Raw genomic sequence first — 20,850 nt, 5'->3', positions numbered from 1 at the left:
TAAACGCAGGAGAAGCTGCACTCGCAGCTGAGAGAGTCACGACATTGTTAGTGGAGTGAAAGCAGAAGAGGGATCTGGAAGAAAGGAGATGGTTTCCATCTAAGGGCACGAAGAAGGAGAGTCCATGTAAACACACCACTTGACCACAGAACCCACAGGGGATCGGCGTCTGAGGCACCAGGTACCACTAAAGGAGGGTGTTGGATTCCAGACTAAAAGGGGAGTGGAGATTGGATGAAAGTTTCTCTACAAAATGTTTGGGTTCCCGGTCCCCTGTCCGACACCTGCATCAGCTTCTTCCTTCCCATGCCACCTCCAGCCCTAGGACATGAGGTTTATCCTCTGGAAAAATCAGATGGAAAGGCGTAAAGGTGAGGCATGAAGCTTAACAGCCTAGGGAGCTGTAACCATCAGCACGTTGAGCTCTGGCACCCACAGACCTGTCCCTGGGAAGCCAGGGGATCGGTAGGCTCTTCTCTGGGAAGCTGAGTGGCTGCAGAGGAAACACTGCAGCACTGACATTTGGAGGTTCCCCGACAGCATTCCCTGCTTGCATGGTTGTTCCTCCATGAGGTGCGCTTGGCACCGAGGCCAGCCCAGGTATGCAGAACCTTGGACAGCTCACTCTTCAAAAGAAACAGACAGCTAAGGGAACTGGCCCTTTGAGGAAACCCTCTAAGCTAAAAGCAAAGAAGAAAAGAGACCAAGGATAAGCAGTGCAGAAAATAGAAGAAATTTTTAAAAGTATAATTTACATGTTCATAAGGATGAAATAGTGCACCCATTAAAGAAGAACAGGATGCTATAAAAAAAAAAAGAGCAACAAGAATAAGCAGAGAGGGGCTTCCCTGGTGGCGCAGCGGTTGAGAGTCTGCCTGCCGATGCAGGGGACACGGGTTCGTGTCCCGGTCTGGGAGGATCCCACATGCCGCGGAGCGGCTAGGCCCGTGAGCCATGGCTGCTGAGCCTGCACGTCCGGACCCTGTGCTCCGCAACGGGAGAGGCCACAATAGTGAGAGGCCCGCGTACCGCAAAAAAAAAAAAAAAAAAAAAAGAAGAAGCAGAGATCTTATACATCTACCCAGAAACAACATTTCATATCAGAGACAAAGTAACATGAAAACTGATGCTCGATGTAACCAAATATTTTATATTACCATATTGGGAGTGATGGGGGGAGCAGAGCAAGAGGAATATATATAGTCATGCACACAGATGGGGAGATGTGCAGTAGAATGTCAGGCTGAGTGCACAGAGCAGCACAAGCAAAGGCCCAGAGGCATGGCGATATGAGACACGGGTTGGCCTAAGCATGGAAGGTCCATAGGGCACTGCTGTGAGCATGTTTATTCCCGTTGGTCTCCCTCCGTCTCGGAATACCTTTGCTGAGTTTGGGGGATCCCCCACCCAATGAGTTTTGGAGGATAGCAAATGCTTTCCCAGCCTCTCTTGCAACTGGGGTGCAGGCATGTGGCCACGAGTCCCAATCAGACGTTCCCAAATGGCCTTTGAATCAGAAGTTAGTGAGGACCTGGAAACACATCCCAGGAGGGTGGCGGCAGCTGCCCCACAGCTCCCTGATGCACCAGCGTCCAGTGCCAGGGCCTGGGCGCATCAGCAGTGGCAGCAACAGTGTCTACACAGGCGAAGCTGCTCCAAGGTGGCTTTGGGACACCATTCCTGGCTGGACAGCCTCCAAGCCCAGCCTCTAGTGTCCCCACTCCCACGCCCACCGCCAGGCTTGGGCCACCTACTCATGGCCTTGGGTGCACAGACCTGCGCCAAAGACCAGCCTTCTATTGTAGGTCTTCAAGTGCTCTGTGCGCACAGGGGAGGGGGGAGAAGGCATCTGCTTAATCAATCAGCAACTGTTTATCACACATTTCCCTTGGGCCAGGCGCTGTGTCCATCTCAATAATTTGACAAAATTCACTTCGGCTTCCATTAGGTTGCTAAAACAAACAAACAAACAACTCAAATAAACCCTGAAATTAAAAACGTAGCCCTCAGGAAAGGAAAAGGTCACCTCCTCACTCTGAATCACTCAGGTCTGGGAAGAGAACAGAGCTCGGTTCCCAGAAGGGCAGTCGGTCACCGCCCACACCGTCTCTGCAGCTTGGGGGGCCCTGGCCTATTTCTGGCATCACCTCCACGCCCTCAGTGTTTGAGACAGAGAGGTGTTTGGAAGGTGGTGCCTATTTATGGGGCAGAAACAACAGGACGGACTTGCTCATGTTCCCCTGACATCGTCAGGGCTGGTTCCTCCCCGGGCCCCAGGCCACCCCTCCCCTACGTCTCCTACGCAACTGCTTTTGTGACCCACCCTAGAAACACAGGGACCCTCAAGGATGGGCTGGCTGACTAAAACATCCTCTCTGGACCCGTTTCCCTGCGGGGCACTGAGGGACCCCCCAGCTCTGAGGTGCCCATTCCGCCCTGCCTTCTCCTGTGGACCCTCCGGGATCCAGACTCCCTCTCTGCCCACCTGAGGACACATCCTCTTGCCCATCTCCTGCCTTTCTCTGAGGGCGCTGTGGTGTCCTGCGGTATCTTCAGGTCATGCTCTCCTTGGGCAGGTCACTTCCCCTTCTGTTGATTATTCTAGTGTCACTCACCCCACAGGGCTGGGAGGAAGAGGCAACATGAGGACATGGGCGGGGGAGTCCTCTCCCACCTCTGAAGTGCACGGTGGGGATGGGTGGCTGTTAATCTTGACCGTGGGAACGCAGGGGCTAGCCTTACCAGCTCTGGGAGCCCTGGGCTGGCACAAGGGACAGAGCTGGCCTCAGTGAGTGTGTGATAGACGGATGAATAGATGGACAGATGAGTGAGAATTCTGGGGACGCACAAGGCACAGTGGAAAAGGTACAGATTAAGAGTCAGACACAGACTGGGTTCACTGCCATCAGCAGCCGCCCTTCATCTGTTCAATGAGTGTTTTCTGAACACCTAGGACCTGCCTGCCTGTGGATTGGCGGGCAGTGTAGACACGGCTCTGCCCTTATGGAGCTGTGAGTTCACGGCAGACAAAGGAGACACACGAGCACACACATACAACTTTGCACCTTGTGGGTGTTCCGTAGAAGGGCCCCAGGTGGGAAGGAGGGCACCTTCTTAGCCAGGCTGGCAGAGAAGACCCGCCCCCCCCCAAGAAGGAACCACTAAGGCTGTGACTTGGGGAGGAGAGCAGTTGGCCCTGGGAGAAGAGGGAGGAACATTCCTGGGGGAGGAGTGGGCGATGCTAATGTCCTGTGGCAGGGTATGCACTGAGTGAGCAAGAGGCCTGGACCTGCATTTTACTTTAGATGCACCGGAGACTGATTTTACCTTCTTTAAAATCCCTCTGGATAGAAAACAGATCAGCACTTGCCAGAGAGCTGGGCACTGGGGAGGGTTGACAGCAAAGGAGCCTGCAGGCAATGTGCAGGGTGATTGAATTGTTCTGCGGGGCACGAGAGTGTGGATACACGATTCTGCCTTTGTCAAATCTCACAGAACCAACCGGACACCACAAAGAGGGAACGTGACTCTGTGCAATTTTTTTTAAGTTTTCTATTAAAAAATAAAAGAGATCCCTCTGGCAACTGTGAAAGGGAAGGGTGGGAGGGGCAGGAGAGGAAGTGGGAAACTGGCCAGGGCTAACGGCAGTGGCCTGAGTGAGAGTGGCTGGGTCTGGGCTAGTGGTGGCTCAGGTTGTTGACCTCTGGGAGCCTGTCTCCTCACTGGGGACATGGTTCCCACCTAGAAGCTGACTGTGTGGGTTGGAGATGTCACCTGAAACCTGCCTGGAGGGGCCTGTCTAGAGCAAGGTGCTGGGCACGTGGGAGCCTGGCTGATTGTGTTTTCCAGAGGGTGGATGGGACTCACCAGCCAGGGCAGGGGGTGGAGGCTGGGAGCTGCCTGGGGCTGCGTTAGGAAAACAGACTTGAAGGTGAGCCAAAGGGAAATTACTCAAGAGTGAAGGGCACCCGGCTGGAGGCCCCCAGGCAGAGGAATGTGGCCCACAATGCTGTGTACTAAGTTTCTCTCTCCCAGGGAGAGTTGGGGCGAATTCAGAATCTGAATGCAGTGCCAGCCTGGGCAGAGAGGGAAGGGGAGCAGAGTGCTCCAGGGAACGGCTGGCTCTCGGGGGCCACGTCCACTGGGAAACAGAGGCTCCCGTCTGCAGGCTACAGTGCAGAGGAGGCCTGGATTCCTGCTCCAGCTCGGCCACCCTCTAGCTGGGGGACCTTGGGCAGGTTACTCAACATTTCTTCTTAGTTGTAAGACTGATGCGTAGCACATGGGAATGCACCTCTCTGAACTGAAAATACACGAAACAAATGGATGAAGTGAAATGGAAGCTGATGGTGATGGTGATCAACGGTTAGTGCACTGAGTCAGTAGATACTCGAATTGTTACTGAACGCAAGTTCATGTGCCCGATGTACAGGGAGGCCAAACAAATCGAAATGTCAGAGTCTGGAGCAGAGGAAGGTTTATCGCAGGGTCAAACAAGGAGAACGGGTGGCGCATGCCCCCCAAAACCCCAAACTACCTGAAAAGTTTCAGCAAAGCATTTTTTTTTTTTTGAGAGCAGCAATTTACAGCTCTTTATTTTTTTATTTTTTTGCGGTACGCGGGCCTCTCACCGCTGTGGCCTCTCCCTTCGCAGAGCACAGGCTCTGGACGCGCAGGCCCAGCGGCCATGGCTCACGGGCCCAGCCGCTCTGCGGCATGTGAGATCCTCCCAGACTGGGGCACGAACCCGTGTCCCCTGCATCGTCAGGCGGACTCTCAACCACTGTGCCACCAGGGAAGTCCTATTTTTTATTTAATTAAAAAAAAGTTTTATTTTATATTGAAGTACAATTGATTAACAATGTTGTGTTAGTTTCAGGTGTACGGCAAAGTGATTCAGTTATCCATATCTATTCTTTCAAATTCTTTTCCCTTTTAGGTTATTTCATAATATTGAGCAGAGTTCCCTGTGCTATACAGTATCATAGGGGCAGAGCATTTTTAAAGGCCAGGCGAGGGCGGGGCACCCCAGGGTCTGTGATCAGCTTGTCCACAGTTCTCTGATTGGCTGATGGTGAGATAACAGAGCAGTATCACAGGGAATTAACCTTATCAATCCTTAGGCGCCAGAAGGTCTGGGGGCTGCATGCTTGTGATTATCCAAGTTAATTTCTTCCTTTTGGTGGTGGTGTTAGCATCTGAAAAACTCAGGAAATGTGCATCAGATGCTATTACCCAGGTACTTCAGAGAGGAGCTACAGCAGAGGATATCAGGGAGGGGTCTGTCTGGGAAAGCCCCCGTAGGGTTCTGCTCGCTCCAGAATGCCCCCCAGGGCAGTGTCCTTCTCCGCAACCCTCCAGCAGCATCAGTGCTCTAGGTGTTTGAACCTCTGAGTGGGGAACAGCAAGGGGTAGGGGCGCTTCCTGATGCGGCTGCTGTGAAGACAGTCTGGCTCTTCCTCCAAAAGTGAAGCACAGAGCTACCACGTGGCCCAGCTGGGTACATCCCCAAAAGACTGAAAACAGGAACCCAGACAAACACTTCCACGTGAGTGTTCCTGGCAACGTTATTCACAGTGGTTGAAAGGGAGAAACAGTCCCGAAGTCCATCCATGGGGGAAGGGACAAGCAGATGTGGTCCAGCCATAGGACGGAGCATTGCTGAGCCACAAACAGGAATGAAGGGCCGCTATGTGCCGCCATGTGGCTGAGTCTCAAAAACATGACACTGCGTGTAAGAAGCCAGGCCCCAAAGGCCACATGTCATAGGATTCCGTTTCTATGAAATACCCAGAATAGGGAGGTCCGAGGGCGCCACTCACCAGAGTAAATCCCCTCTCGGAGCTTCAGTCTCCTGATGAGGGGGTGGGAAGGGGAAAGGAGGGACCTCAGCGCCGAGCCTAGGGGGCACCGGACCTGGGGTCCCAGGTTCCACGGGAGGCACGAGGACCCTGCAGGTAGAGCCGGCTCCCTGGGGACCCTGGCTCAGTGGTCAGTCCCTGGAGAAGAGGGGCAAGGGATGCCAGGAATCAGCCTGGGCTCCTTACTCTTAGGATTTCCCAAACTCGGCAGCCCCCCAGCCTGCCGCCCGGGCAGGAAGTGAGGAATCACCTCTGGGCGTAAGAGCAGCGGCAGCCCCAGGGCTGAGGACAGAGGTAGGAAGCAGTGTGGCCAGGCCGACCGGCAACCGAGGCCTCCTTCCCACCAACCTGCCGGCCCAGCAGGACGAGGCCCCCATCCACCTCCCAGGGCAGCAGGGAGACAGACAGACAGACGGAGGAAAGATTAGCCTCCCTGTGCCCTTCGCCCCCACCTCCTTCCTCAAGTTCCTCTCTGAGCGCAGCTCTGAAGGTCTTTGCACCAGAAATAGCAAGGATTTCACTCATGCCCTAAATCTGGGGACAGGGTGTGGGAAAGTCCAGTCGGACAGAAATTGTGAGGAAAACAACCCATATCAAGGGGTTAAATAAAAGCAGATGAGTTTGCTCTCTCCATGTTTCCACTGTTCCGGAAAGAACAAAATGCATATGCGCGTATAAACTGCAGAATAGAAATGGTGCTATCCCCGTGATTTCACACGTGAGTTAAACGCACAGATATTTGCACTTCAAGCTGAGTGATATAAAGGTGAATGGTAAAATACATGTTAATAAATGAAAATGTTAATTCTCCTTTACTCAGAAGGACTGTAATCAGCTAGTAACTTATCACTGGGGAATGGACAGCCCGGGGGTCGGAGCTGGGGACTGAGAGCCAGCTGTGCCCAGGACGAAGCTTCCTGCAGGGCTATGGGGGCCTCTGGGGGGTCGGGGCGAGAACAGAGGCAGAACGGAGGGGGCTGCACGTTGGCTGGGACTTGCTCTGCAGGGCCCGTGGACGTGGGCATCAGTGTCAACCAGTCCACACTGTAGGCGTTGTGCGTGTTTCGCTCTGAATCAAAATCCGTGCTCACCCAGTTTCTCAGGATTGGTCTGCCTGCGGTGTGCCGGCCGGCTGCCGAGTGACAGAGAACGGGGGCTGCTTTCTGGTCAAGACCACAGAGTTCTGGACAAAAGCACAGCCCACTTCTGGAGGTGGATGGAGAAGGGCCTTCCCGGGGAGGGGACTGAGGGCCTCAGCCTCACACACAGACATTTGGAGAGGAAGTTCTGGAACAGTGGGATGGAGGGACAGACATACATAAACAAACACGTGTGCATACATGTGCACACGTAGCTTGCTTTCCTGCTGTTCTGTTTTATGGGCTCTTTTCTCCACCCCAGCGAGGTTGGATCTGGGGGCTTTTGCCTGTAGACGGACCTGTGTCTTCATTCCACCGGCAGGAGTTCACAGGGGCCCTGCTATGTGCTGGATGATAACAGACGGGATAATAAATAAATAAATAAGACAGGAGTCCCTGCCTCATGGGATTCACGTCCAGGGGGCATGGAGGAAAACTCAGCACTGTGAAGGGAAGCGGCCAGCGCGCTGAGTGCAGGCGAGGGGCAGCCTCCACCAGGCACATCAGGAAAAGGCCCGTGAGCGGCCCCTAAAAGAAGGGCGGGAGTTTCCAAAGGAAGGCGCTCCAAGCAGAGATCGCTGCACGTGCAAAGGCGTGGAGTCAGCTGCCATCCGCCACATGTGGGAGACCTAGATGACTGCGCGTTGCTAAGGCTTAGGTTCGGACTTGAGCTGGAGAGGCCAGGGGTCGGTTCTCACCAAGCCACAGAGGGGCCCTGGCTTCGTGTGGAGGCCATCAGGGTTACATGCAGGAGGAACTTGGTGCCTCCTCTAGTTGTCCCTGAAGACCCCCGGGCTGGCTGGAGCCGGAGTCCTGGCAGGGCTGAGCCCCCTTGTGACCCCAGCCAAGTGGATAAGTGGAAAGGGGTAGAATAAGTCAGGGGTGTCAGATTTCGCAGGAAGGGTTTAGCTAAATTTTCTCACAGCAAAAATGAAATACAGATATGTGCCGATCCAGATATAAATGAGTGGGTTGTTACTGAGTTTGTGAGAAATTCCTTTCGAAATGGTTCCCTGGCCTCAGTGGTGGGCTCCTTCCAGACATGGGTGCATTGATTCGTTCACTTCTGCCTCACAATGCACAGACTACCTATGCGGATGTCTGATAAATCGGTGGATGGATGGATGGATGGATGGACGGATGGGTGGATGGGAGAGCGGGTGGGTGGATGGGTGAATGGGTAGATACAAGTGTAGGTGAATGGAAGAGTGGGGGATTATTTTACAAGATTTAAAGATTCTTTTGTTGGAGAGACATGACACAACGGCACTCAGATAGATGAAAGGCAGAACTTTTTGTTAATTACTTCCCCAAAGGAGAGAAGTCTTCCAGGCAGGGCCGCACAGGGGCTGCACCTGGGGACAGAGTAACAGCAAGCAGGTGCTACGGGGAGAGCTTATGTACAGCAAGCAAGATGGGCTAGGCAGCTGTCTCAGGCTTCCTGTGGATCGGCTAATTTGAATAATTTTGTAAGTTCCAGGGTATAGGGGTTGTCCATATTTGTTTGGTACCTGGCCCCCGTGTGATTAGGGCAGGTGCATAGTGTGAAAGCCCGAGAAGGGAAGTGATGGGAGTGTGAACTTAGCTGTTTAAGAAGAATTGACCAACCGCCAGCCAGAATTTCAAAACTGGGTCGATAGCATCCCCCCCACCCCCACCCCCACAAAAAAACTGTATTACAGTGGTGGATGGAGAAGTGTGTGGAGGGACGATGCCTTTTGGAGCTCTCTCTGTCAATAGTATTTACAGAAGCATCAGCACTGGATTCAGATCTTTGAAGATTTTTCATCTCGTAGAAGTAGAACCCTAGAATATGGGAGCTGGAAGGGACCTCACAAGGTCTCTCCCTCTCTCTGATGTCTGAGGGACTCAAGATGCTTTGGCTCATAGAAGATCCTTTTAGTAATTTGACGAAGACTATAGATCCTCTATCCTGGAAAAAGCATAGAGCACAGTCCATGTTATAGGGCTGGTGGACACCAGGCAGCCTGTCCACAGAGCACTGCTCCCATCTAGGAAGTCAGAAACCTCAGATCAAGGAGTCCCAGCACTGTAGAACCAGCCACTGTGCAGAGGAGTCACTGAGACACCAGGTCAGGGAAAGGACCACGTTCAAATTTATGCAACCAGTTCACAGGCAAGTCAGGCCTAGATCCCAGGCCTCCCCATTAACCCTTCTGGGACTCAGTTTCCCCGTATCTCTGATAATGGAGTTGGACTCAGTCGCTGGTTTGAAGACTTGGTTCAGAGAAGTTACAGGGGAAGGGGAGACGGCAGGTGGAGTCATGACCCTCCCGTTTATTCCCCCAGTCCCACCGGACCCACGTCATCAGCTCTCTTTTGAAGGAAAGGCTTTAAGACTTTTTCCAAAAATGTTCGAAGGCCCCCATACTTCGCAGCTTCTAAGCTTCTGGGAGTGTTAAGTGCTGTGGATTGTCAGTTAGTCTCCAGAGCGAAGCTAAGAAAGCCAACCAGTGTTGAAGTGTGAGGAAACCACAGGCAAACACCCCCAAAGAAATGGCGGAGTCTCAGAGGCACAGATCCGGAAGTGTCACCAGAAAACACGACAGGGAAATGTGTTCTGTCTCTGAAGACATTTCCGAGTTTCTGCTGCCATCATCCCTTTGGAAGTATACATGGCATAAAAAAAAATCAGAACTCCCCTGCCTCCCTGGCCACCCTTGTTTCTACCTTCTGTGTAAATGCCCACTGTTTTACACCTGAACTCGGACACAAAACAACCACAGTGGGAAAAGAAATAATGATAAGCAATACATGTGCTATTAGACAAATGGATTCACTTGGGGAGTGTGTCAGCTACCTACCTCAATACCAGAAAGAAGAAAACTAGTATTTTAAGGGTCACCTGCTATGCATCCAATATTCACACCAAATTTTCATTTAGTTGAGAAAAGGGATGGGAAAGTGGTTAAGAACAGAGTTTGGAGCCAGCCTGCCTGGGCTCCTGGGAGGATTAGCTGAGTTAACGCATTTACGGGCTTTAAAAAAGCACTTGCCACAGTAAAAGTTATATACACGTCAGGACTGTTGCTAATCCTCACCACTCCCCTCTCTGAGATTTTTCACCGTCAGCTACATTTCAGAGTTCAGAGATGTTAAGTCACCTGCCCGAGGTTTTTTGCCAGGAAAGCAGCAGCACGGAGACTGAAATCCAGGCTGACTTGGAGCCCAGAACGCGTTTGCCAATCCGAGCCTCTAAAGGGCAGGCTGTCTACACAAGAGAACATTCCATGGACTAACCTGGAAATCATCCATGCGGCTGGCCCAGCCCCCCAGGCACAGAGGGCAGCAGGAGCCCTGGGCAGATGCAGTTACCTTCTGTAGGGGGGATCTGTAGGTCTGGGATCTGGAAGCTGCAGCCAGCCTGGCTGGGGCCGGCGCTGGGCAGGAGCCGGCGCTCTGGTCTAGGCTGGAGGTGGAGGGAGGAAGTGCCCAGCATGGCGATGACATCACAGCCCAGCCCTTGAAAGATGATCTGTTCCCACTGCCACTCCAGCTCAGCTCCGGAGGCTCCTCAGAGGACTGGGGCCCTCGGGCAGCCCCGCTGGACCAGGGAGCTACGAAGTGCCCGCGTTTGTGCTCCGGACAAGGTGGGTGCCGGGCAGGGGCTGGTCCAGCCGCCTCACCTTCTCGGGGAAGGACAGGCAGACCGAACACAGAGGGAGGGCGGGCAGATGGGTGACATGGGGACTGATTCCCAGGCTGGGTGAGAAGTTCTCCTCAGGTCCTAGGGAGTTTGGGATAGTTCCCTTCCTTCCCTACAGGTAACAAGAAGGACTCCCAGCAAGAGAAATGTTCTTGTTTGTTCTAGGTTTGTCTTCTCCCTGAATGGAGGAGACAGACAGGCAGGTGTGTATTTATGTCATTTAGTGACCTGACTTTTGGGTGGATTCCTGCACTAAAGCGGAGAGGGTGGTAAAGCAGGGAAGGTGTGGGGTTTAGACTCAAGAATCTGGCTTTTCACTCATAGCCCTACCGCTCATTGGCCCTATGTGACCCTGGACAAGTTACTTAACCTCTCTGAGCCTCAGTTTCTCGTCTGCAAAGTACCCTGCTCGCCTGCTCCCCGGGGCGGCTGGAGTTAATCAGACCACAGACGGAAGGGGGTTTGTAAAGGACGGCTGATGATGTGCGTTGGGGCGGTGGTGGTGATAACTCAGACAAGCTTCGCATCCCTCTTGTCTGGTCCTGGCTGTCCAGGACGGAGGGATAAAACAGTTTGTTTGTTCAGAGCGTGGGCTTTGCATCCAGCCCTGGGTTGGCACCAAGCTCTGCTCTCATCCTCTGGGTAATGTTTTTGAGTCCGTTTTTTTCCCCAGTTTCCTGAGCCAGAAAGCTGACCTGGCAGGATGGGGGGCAAAGACAGAAATGGGCTGATGAAGTGAAGTGTCGCATGTGCAGTAGGTGCTCAATAAATCGTAGCGGTTATCAGAGCTGCCGAGGGCAGGTAGTTTCCCCAGGCTGCGCCGGGGTGGGAGGTGGGAGTTGCTCTCCCAGGCAGGTGAGAATGTGCCTCCTTGAGTCAGGTTGCCTGGGGCTCCCACCAGTCCACAGGAAGTGGGAGCTCTGGCCCAGGAGTGGGCCATGGGGGCCCCAGGGCCAAGCCGCCTCTTATTCCTTCTCTCAGTGGGTGGCTGGGGGCAGGGTGAGTGACCCCACAGGACACTGTCCATCCTCCTTATCTGGAGGAAAACTGTTCTGTGTACTTCTGGGCCCTGGCAGCAGTCGGGGTGAAGGGGACATTCCACAATAGGAGCCCCACAAACTTGAAGGAAGAGTTCACTGTTTTTCTCCCGTTCGGGACAGGAGTCAAGCGGGGGGTGGGGACGAGCCAGGAGAAGGGGATTTGGAGAACACTGCAGATGCAGGCTCCCACACTGGCCCCGTAGCCAGGACCCCAGGGTCTCATCCCAGCTCTGCCGGGAACTCACAGAACCCCTGCAGTCATGCGCTCCGAGGCCATCACAGAACACATGAGGAAACTGAGTCTCCGAGCCAGGACGTAACTGAGCAAAGCCCTCTGCTCAGGGTCCGGGAAAGGCCTTGACCTCTTTGGGACTCAGGTCTGTCACTTATAGGAAGGTTCCGATGATTGACGAATGGTGAGACTAAGGACATGGGATTAGACCGAACTGGAGACATGCTGGCCAACGGCACCAAGCAGGGGAAAGAGCCGTGCCACGTGGTCTCTGCTAACACAGTGACCGTGCCTGGATAAAAAGTTCAGAGGGGATCCGAGGGTAACATTAATGGCTGCCTTTCTGACCTGTGCAGCGTTGGGGTCAGAGAGGGCACTGGAGATTGCCCTGCAGACCCTCCAGGGGATTCTGGTTTTCAAAATCAGAGTAGGGATCATGTCTGTCCATTCACAGCTGGCTCGCCTGCACTGAGAACCGTGCCTACCATAAAGTGGGCACAGGTCAGTATTTGCTGAATGACTGAATGGTAGATGGGTGGGTGGATGGCTGGATGGGTAGATGGCTGGATGGATAGCTGGATAGATGGATGGATGGGTGGATGGATGGGTGGATGGATGGGTGGATGGATGAATAAATGAATACTGGTCACTTGGCAGGCACTAAAAGCACACAGAGCATGTTGCTAAGTGAAAGAAGCCAATCTGAAAAGGTTACGTACTGTAGGATTCCTATTATATGACATTCTGGGAAAGGCAGAACTATGGAGACAGTGAAAAACATCAGTGGTTGCCAAAGTTGGGGGGAGGGAGGAATGAACGCACAGAGCACAGAAGATTTTTAGGGCAGTGAAACTACTCTGCATGAAGCTGTAATGGCGGATACATGTCATTATACATTTGTCCAAACCCATGGAATGTACAACATCAAGAGTGAACCCTAACGTAAACCATGGACTTTGGCGATATGATATGTCAGTGTAGGTTCATTGATTGTAAGAACACAGCACTCTGATGCAGGATGTTGATAAGTGGGGAAGATTGTGCACATGTGGGGTAGGAGGCATATGGGAACTCTCTGTACTTTCTGCACAATTTTTCTGTGAACCTGAAACTGCTTTAAAAATACAGTCTAATTTTTTTTAAAAGCACACAGTGCAGGACTGTGTGTTGAGGATTCAGAAGGCACTTAGGGAATCCCAGAGCCATGAATCAGATGATCAGAACTTCCTAAGACTCGATACTAAGACTGAGTACGTCACTTCCAACACCCACCCGGCCCAGGAATCCCCTGACTTCTTTGTGCACATGCTTCCAGGAACGGGGAGGTCACTATTGTACAAGGCAGCCTGCTCCATCTCGAGAGGGTTGTACTGTTAAAAAGTCCTTCCTGGGCTTCCCTGGAGGCGCAGTGGTTGAGAGTCCGCCTGCCGATGCAGGGGACACGGGTTCGTGCCCCGGTCCGGGAAGATCCCACATGCCGCAGAGCGGCTGGGCCCGTGAGCCATGGCCGCTGAGCCTGCGCGTCCGGAGCCTGTGCTCCGCAACGGGAGAGGTCACAGCAGTGAGAGGCCCGTGTACCGCAAAAAAAAAAAAAAAAAGTCCTTCCTTAGACTGAAGCTAAATCCCTCTCCCACTGAGCATTGGGCCACTTTCTATCTCTTGGAGTGGGACTGTATAATTCTCATCCCATGGGTCCTGCCTGAGCAAAACTTCCACAGCTCTTCAATCAAAATATACTTTCCAGAACAAACCCAAGAAGTAAAGTATTCCTTTGACTCTGGAATCTGCAGGGTTCTACAGGTTAGAAAAATGTGAACCCCCTCCAAAAAAAATCATCGCAGCACAAAGCAGGGTGGAACAATTTGAAGGCTCTGTGTTCAAATTCCGACTGTCTACTGCTGGAGAGGCTCCTGAGCCTCAGTTTTCTCATCTGTACGTTGGGGGTAGTCATTCCTATTTCTGAGGAGCATGGAGAGGTTTATCTCGGATGGTGCTAGGGCAGTGCAAACAGGGCCAGGCTTACTGCAGGTGCCCACTTAGCAGGCGGACGGCAGCAGGGACCTAGGACTACCAGAGGTGTTGTCTGCCCTGCAGTGGGGTCACTACAGCTTGGGGGTTCCCAGGGAACAGGGAGCCCCAGCATGCCCGCACTCATATTCCTAGGCAGCACACCTGTGGGTGGCAACAGCTGGAGCCCTGTAACTTTTCCCACTTCAGGTTTCCAGCCCACACTCCCCAGCGCCTCTAGGCCCCTCTGATTTCTCTGGCCAGTGGAGCTCTGGGAAGGCGGGCGCAGAGAACTGGCTTCCAGACCCCGATCCAAACTCGCTAGCTGGCTGAGCCTGCTCAGCGAGGTCGCTTTGCTTCTCTGAGCCTCACGAGGTCAGGAGCTCCTGTGCCAGACACCTCGTGGGGTGTCGGTAAACTGTAGAGTGCCAGGCACTTGGGCAAGCCCAGCGCTTCTGTGGCTGTTACTGTGCTGATGTGTACCTGTGACATCGTGTTCCCTCTTCTTTCTTTTGGGTCCCCAAGTGACCATATTCCAAGGGGGTGTGGCCTGACCGGGAAGACCAGCCATGGACACACACTGCCTTTGCAAATGCCTTTCTCGGGGGAGCAAATTTGAAAGGAACTCAGGCCCTGTCCCTGCCCTAGACCCCAAAGTCACCATCCCCAGATGCCTCCTCTTAATCTCCATGGCCGAAATTCAGGGCCCCGAAACCCTGGTACCCAGGGCTGTATCACCACCCCCTCCCACGTCATTTCAGGAACCGACAGACTCACTCTCCCTGAGAACTCGGGGCCTCAGACAGCTCCCAGCCTAGCTCCACTGCAGGTGGATTTGGGCCTCAGGAAGCACCAAGCTGTGTCCTGCCTCTCCCACCCAAACGAAAGCCCCTCCAGGGAAAAGACAATCCAACCCAGCGCGCGGCACCTACTGTGAATACCTACACAGCAGGGGTGACACCCCGACGGCAGTAGGGAGGCTCTCTGGTCCTTCCAGAGCCTCTGAGATTGCACCTTCCAGCCAAATGGGAAAGTAATCCCATCAAATAATGCAAGAAAAGGAAAGACAAGTTATAGGGAAAATTAGCTGATCAGTTAAACCAGTTCAATTCTAAACTATGGCTGACAAATTGGTTGTATTGTGATTGTGAAGCTTTGTAACTGTTTGGGCAGGATACCTAAAATAGACATAAAAATGAGGAAATAATCTGGAACAAAAAGTTCTTATTATTCCAGCTAAATCTGCAAAGTGAGAAGAGAAAAAGAAGGGAGGAGGAAAAGTGCGCTAAAGATTTTCTTAAATTGAAGTATAGTTGATTTACACTAAAGATTTTATCTTAGCTGGAAGAACAGCTATTTTTCTACTCTTGATGCTAATAGATGGATACAAGTTTTAATATGTTTGTTAAAAATTTAAAGATAACCACTAGAAGAATTGAAGAGTGTATATATATATATATATATATATATAATTATAGTATGTTATATTTGTAACATAATTATTATAAATTATGATAAATTAGCTTATGTTGTATTCAACAAAGGAAATACATTCTAAGGAATATTTATAGAAATTGATTATGTTCTAGGCCCTAAAGAAATCCTTAATATAGTCCCAGATATAAAACTCTTACTGGCTGCATTACTTGACCATACTGTAGAAATTAATATGAAATATAGAAACTAAACATCACAGATCACTTGTAAATTTTAGGAAATGCTCTTCCTCAGAACTCTCCCATCAGAGATCATCAAAACTGAAATTACAGATATCTGAGACAAGATCAGTTACAAGAACACTGTTAATCAAATTTATGGGGTACAGACAAAGCCAGACTCATAGTTGAACTCATGTTAATAATGATAATTATGATGATGATTATTGTATTATTGTTTATAGAGATTGCAAGTAAATGCATAAAATGTTCAGTTCAAGAAGCTGGATGGACAAAAAAAGTAGAAGAAAGAACAAAAGAAAGAAAGAAAAAGAAGTAGAAGAAAGAATAATGATGACAAAACAAAATGATTAATTAGAAAGGAAACAAACGTTAATATCAGTATTCCATCTAAGGAAAAACCAAAGGCTGGCTCTTTGAAAATAGCGAAGGGGGAGGAAATATTAGGAAGTGATCTGTGCCATGCGGAGAATTAGGATAAGTTGCTGAGACAGGAAGTGATAAGCAGACACTTTGCGGTCAAGAGTGGCCTGCAGCACAGGTGGGGCCCAGCATCCCAGCCTTTCCAGGCTGTGGGAAGGACGATCTGCCTGGTTGGGGGTCTCTGTTGGCCCCATGAAGGCCTTCTTTCCATACTGGCCTCCTGTTCCCTGGGAGGGTCCCATGTCCCTGAAGGTAGGAGAGCAGAGCTCAAAGCCCTGCCCCCCGCTGGGCCTGGGATCCCATCATCTCTGCTTCAACCTTTTATACCTAAGTCTCAGTCAGAGCCCACGAACCAACAGGCTCACAGATGTGCTAAGTATTTAGGCACCAGCATTTCTTAAAAGAGTCAATAGTTTTAAAATGGGATATTTCACATAAAAGTTCAGCTTCCCAGCTTCTCTAGGAATGCAGACGGCTGTGGCAAGGCTGAAAATTAATGCCCCACCTGGCCACACACAGCTCTTTAGGTCAGACCTTGGCCGTCGGAGTGCCCACCCCTCCCCCAGCGCCAGCATCTGCTCTCACCTCCAGCACCCCACTTTAATGGGCCTGTGGGCATTCGAATTTGAGGCACTGCTTGACACGTTGAGAGGTGCAGACTGGTGAAGGCCACTGAGGCAGAGCTGAGCTGGTTACGACTGGGAGAAAGAACTTTCCGAGCAGATTTACAAGGGCAGCCTCTCCCCCAAACAGACCCACATAAGGGAGGGCAAAGACAGCCCCTCCCCACGCCAGCCTCTGAGGGCTGAGCTCTAAAATGGGCCTGCGATGGTGCCGCAGAGTGCCTTAGACATGGAGCATTTCCCAGGCCTAAAGCAGGAACACCCAGCCGTGGAGTTGAGACCTTATTGGAGGGCTTGACTCTTCCAAACAGAGAGGGGAAAAAGCTGGTGTGAAACTGAGGAAAATCTGAACTACCCAGGATCCTAAGCACACGATGCTCTCCAATGCCTCTGAGCCTTCGTTCATGCTGTTCCCGTGCCTCTGATGCTTTTCCACACCTTCCTCAAGCTTCTTCTCCTACTCAGCCTTTGAGATGAAGGGGTCCCTCCTTCCAGGAAGCCTTCTACACCCCTTCCCAGAAGCTAGGTCCCTCCTTGGTGCCCCGCAACTGCCTTGGGCCCCTCAGGGACAGCACTAGCCATGCTGTGTTGGCATCATCTGTGTGTTTGCCTCTCCTGCAGCCTGTGAGCCCCCTCAAAGGCCAGGGCCTCATCTTACCCCTCCTGGCCGTTAGGGCCTGTACCCTGGTAGGCTCAGCAGGCCTCCTGGGAGGTCGGACTCTGCAGTGACAACAGGATGGGCATCTGGCCATCAGACGCCAGGGCCGGTGAGCAGTGACATTCCCTGAGTGTGGCCTCTGGCCTCCTGGAGGGAGCAGGGATTCCGAGGAGGTCTCTGTGTCCCTGCAGACTAACAGTCGGGTGGCAGGTTTCCAGGCTTCCTTTCCATGGGTCTTGCCATGCCCCCATGTCCTAAAGGCTCTGGGGCACAGGTGAGGCTTCTGAGCCCACCAGCTCTGAGCCCGGGTGCCTTCCCCAAGGGAATGGGCTCCGACCCCATGGGACCCATGGCAGCCACTGGTAGGCCTGCACCACTCTGCAAAGTCCCTTCTTCTGGACCCTGAGTGCCAGCTTCTCCGAAGGTGGCCTCCAGCCAGTTCCAGTCCCTGGGCAGAGGCCGTGGTGGAGGACACCGGCCTCATTGTCCAACAGCCCAGCATTCTGATCGAGGCTTGGCCAACGGCTTGCTGAGTAACACACGGCAGGTCGCCGACCGGCCTGAGCCCCTCCCTTCCCACCTGCATCAGGGAATCAAGACCACCGTGCACAGCCTTTGCGCAGCCGACACGGCAGGACTGTGTGTGAAAGTGGCCACGCCGCGCAGGGCCCGCTCATTCCCTCCTCTCTGAACCACTCGGGAGAGACTCTCTGGGCTCCCAGCTCAGAGGCTTCTGCCCACGAGGAGTGCGGAGCCTGTGGGAGAGACAGGCGAGGGCCTGGGAGACTCGGACTCAGCACCCTGCTCCTGTGACCCCAGGGCCCAGCCCAGAACACCCGGGACAGTCCCGCCCTCTGCTTGTCCTGGGCCTCCTGAATCCAGAGCCAGATGGCAGGATCTCCACCTTCCCCTTCCTGGGCCTCTGCGTGCCAGCCTGCCACGCACACTCACACGTCACACACTCACACATCTCACACACACACACACACCCCCCGCACGCTCACACACACACACACATATAAACACACACACAACACAGACAACACAGACACATACACACATGTACACACACGTGCACACAAATACGCCACATCACACACACAGAGCTCACACACACATCACACACACATACACCGCACACCACACGCTCACACACACATACACACATGTACACACAAATACGCCACACCACTCACACACAGAGCTCACACACACACACGTACACACACAAATATACATAAATAAATACACCACACACACACTACACTGCACACACATACACACATGTACACACACAGACACACACCACTACCTCTCTGCTGCCTGCATGTCCCCATAACCATCTTGTGACACCTATGCTCTCTGAATTGTCATTGTGGGCAGGGTTCAAGTTCTCTCCCAGGAGGGTCCTAGACCTTTAAAGCGGAGGGCGGGTGTAAATGGGGGAGGACATGCAGTGGGACAGACCAGGCGGGAGCCCACCCAGGGCCCCAAGAGTGTATATCTCAGCCCTACCCCGGGCACCCCCGCCCTCAGAACTCTGCTAAAGCTGCTGAGGGGGGATGCTTCCCCCCAGGCGCGGACACAACGCTCTCTAGAGGTGACAGAGCTGGTCGGAGGCGGCGCTAGGATCGGGGCCTGGTCTGGTTCCCCCACGAGGACGCCGTGGCTCCCTGGATGGGAAAAGATGTCAAGATGGGCATCAGGAGGTGCGCTCAGGCCGGCGGCGGCGAGGAGACCAGCCCTGCCACTGCGGGGGAGAGAGCAGGTGGGGAAGCGAAAGAGGGGCCAGGGCTGGAGATGCCGGGGGGACCCCGGGCCTTCCCACTCTGGGGCAACATCCCGAAGCCCCAGCTGGGCGCTGACTTCCCCGACTGGGCTGCCTTGCCTGTCCCCAGCAGTGTACACGTGTGCTTACTGCAAAAATAAATCACAGCCACGGGGACTTTCAAGTGGCCTGGGGAATTTCTTCCAAGAGCGTGTGTGGACCGTGGTGGCCGTGGCTGAGGGGGTGGAGGTGGGCCCCCCGGGGCGGTCACCGCACAGAACACGCCTGGATCTGGGGTGCCGTGGAGGCGACGGTTACTCCGAGGCAGAAAAGGGAGCCGAGGGCTAATGAGATCCTGACGGCCAGGGCTGATCCCGCTGGGTCCTCACCACAACCCGCAGGCAGGAGACAGTCTCTAGTCCTGCAAGTGGGGGGACCCAGGCCCAGAGAGGCGGCCACTGGCTCAGTCACACTGGTGGTAAATGTCAGAGCTGGCATCTAGATGCCTGTAGAGTGATGCTACCTCCCAGCCTTTTTCTTTTTGCTGCAGGTTTGCCTCAAGGGCCAGCATTGGCCTGACTGAGGATGACCTGAGAGGGTGGTGAGGGCGGGCAGCCGTAGAACCCAGAGGCGGGGCAACGGGGGGAAAGCGGCGGGCAACACACAAAGGAAGGAAAGTCAGGCTTTCCCACGGCAGCAAATACACCAGATCCAACAGAGGAGTGTCTCCAGACTCAGGAGAGAAGCAGGCTGTGACAGTGCATGGTCTTCCCTGAGTGAAGGCGGCAGAAACGTGCTGAATGTGAAAGGGCTCAGAGAACATGCCATCCTTGCAACCAGCGTGAAAAAAATCCCTCAAAGACAAAACCCAGGTGACAGAGACATGAGTCAAAATGAAGAACAGAGGTTGGGGAAGGATTTTTGGTTCATGGGGACCCCAAATGTGAAACATCAGGCTGAATCCTGTGACAAGAAATGGCTTTTGAGTCCAGCAGGAAATCCCACCTTCCCAGAGTCTCCCTCAGCAGCTCCCCACCTGGGTGCTCTTTCCTGGGTCCTTAGAAGCCTGCTGACTCCACCTGCTTGATACTGACCAGGGTTCTTGGCCTTCCCCAAGCCATAGAAATTGACTAGAGGCCAGACAAGAAATTCAGGCAAGACTTATTGGGGCCCCTGCTGCAGCGGGTGGGAGGGGGTGGGTGAAAACAAGTAACAGTTTCCCTCGCTTGCCCCTCCCCCGCCCCGAGGAGGGGCGAGCTTGTTCCTTATATGGGGTGAGGGTAGGGGTGTGTCCAGGGATCCAGCCAGAGGGGTGGCTTAGGTGTTTTGCCCACCCCTCTGGTGGTGTTGAGTGAGGGGGGGCATGTGTAGTACACTGCTTTTGCTCTCGACACCCTGTTTTTCCTCCCAGCTCTTCAGAAGTGGCAGTTGGGGTTTTTTTGGTCTTTTTGTCTGTAATTTGCCCCAGCTGCACATGCGCACAGTTTTATTTTTAGTCCCTTATAATTTCTTTGCAATTTGTAGCTGGAGGAGACGTTTGTCCAGGTGCAGGCACTGCAGCACTGCAGCAAAGGGTCCCAGGTCCCAGCCTGTCTCATGCTCAGGACCGGTGGTTGGGTAAGACAGGAAATCACTGAAGAAACAACTCATAAATCCACTCAACATTTCATTTTATATGAAAACACGATTACGCATCGATTTACTGGTTTTTAGTAAGCAAGGCCTTTTCATTGAACATGGGCTTACTGATTGCCTT

The 20,850-nt window shown here is 52.9% G+C and overlaps 1 protein-coding gene and 1 long non-coding RNA gene across 3 annotated transcripts in view; one reads left to right on the top strand and one right to left on the bottom strand.

The window, feature by feature from the left end:
- LOC132420012 (uncharacterized) overlaps positions 1-10,394 on the bottom strand; it is a 61,500-nt gene extending 51,106 nt beyond the window's left edge. For both annotated transcript variants that reach the window (XR_009518294.1, XR_009518295.1), the window contains exon 1: positions 10,262-10,394. This is a non-coding gene — a long non-coding RNA (uncharacterized lncRNA). The remainder of the gene's footprint in view (positions 1-10,261) is intronic.
- A 137-nt stretch (positions 10,395-10,531) lies between these two features.
- Positions 10,532-20,850, top strand: part of BDKRB1 (bradykinin receptor B1) — a 58,839-nt gene continuing 48,520 nt past the window's right edge. Inside the window, exon 1 of the mRNA XM_060003962.1 lies at positions 10,532-10,611. The gene's annotated coding sequence lies outside the window, so the exon portion shown is untranslated. The remainder of the gene's footprint in view (positions 10,612-20,850) is intronic.

This window comes from Delphinus delphis, chromosome 2, assembly GCF_949987515.2.
Source record: "Delphinus delphis chromosome 2, mDelDel1.2, whole genome shotgun sequence".
NCBI lineage: Eukaryota > Metazoa > Chordata > Mammalia > Artiodactyla > Delphinidae > Delphinus > Delphinus delphis.
The sequence above is the reverse complement of the archived record's forward strand: the minus strand, read 5'-3'. Positions and strand labels throughout refer to the sequence as shown.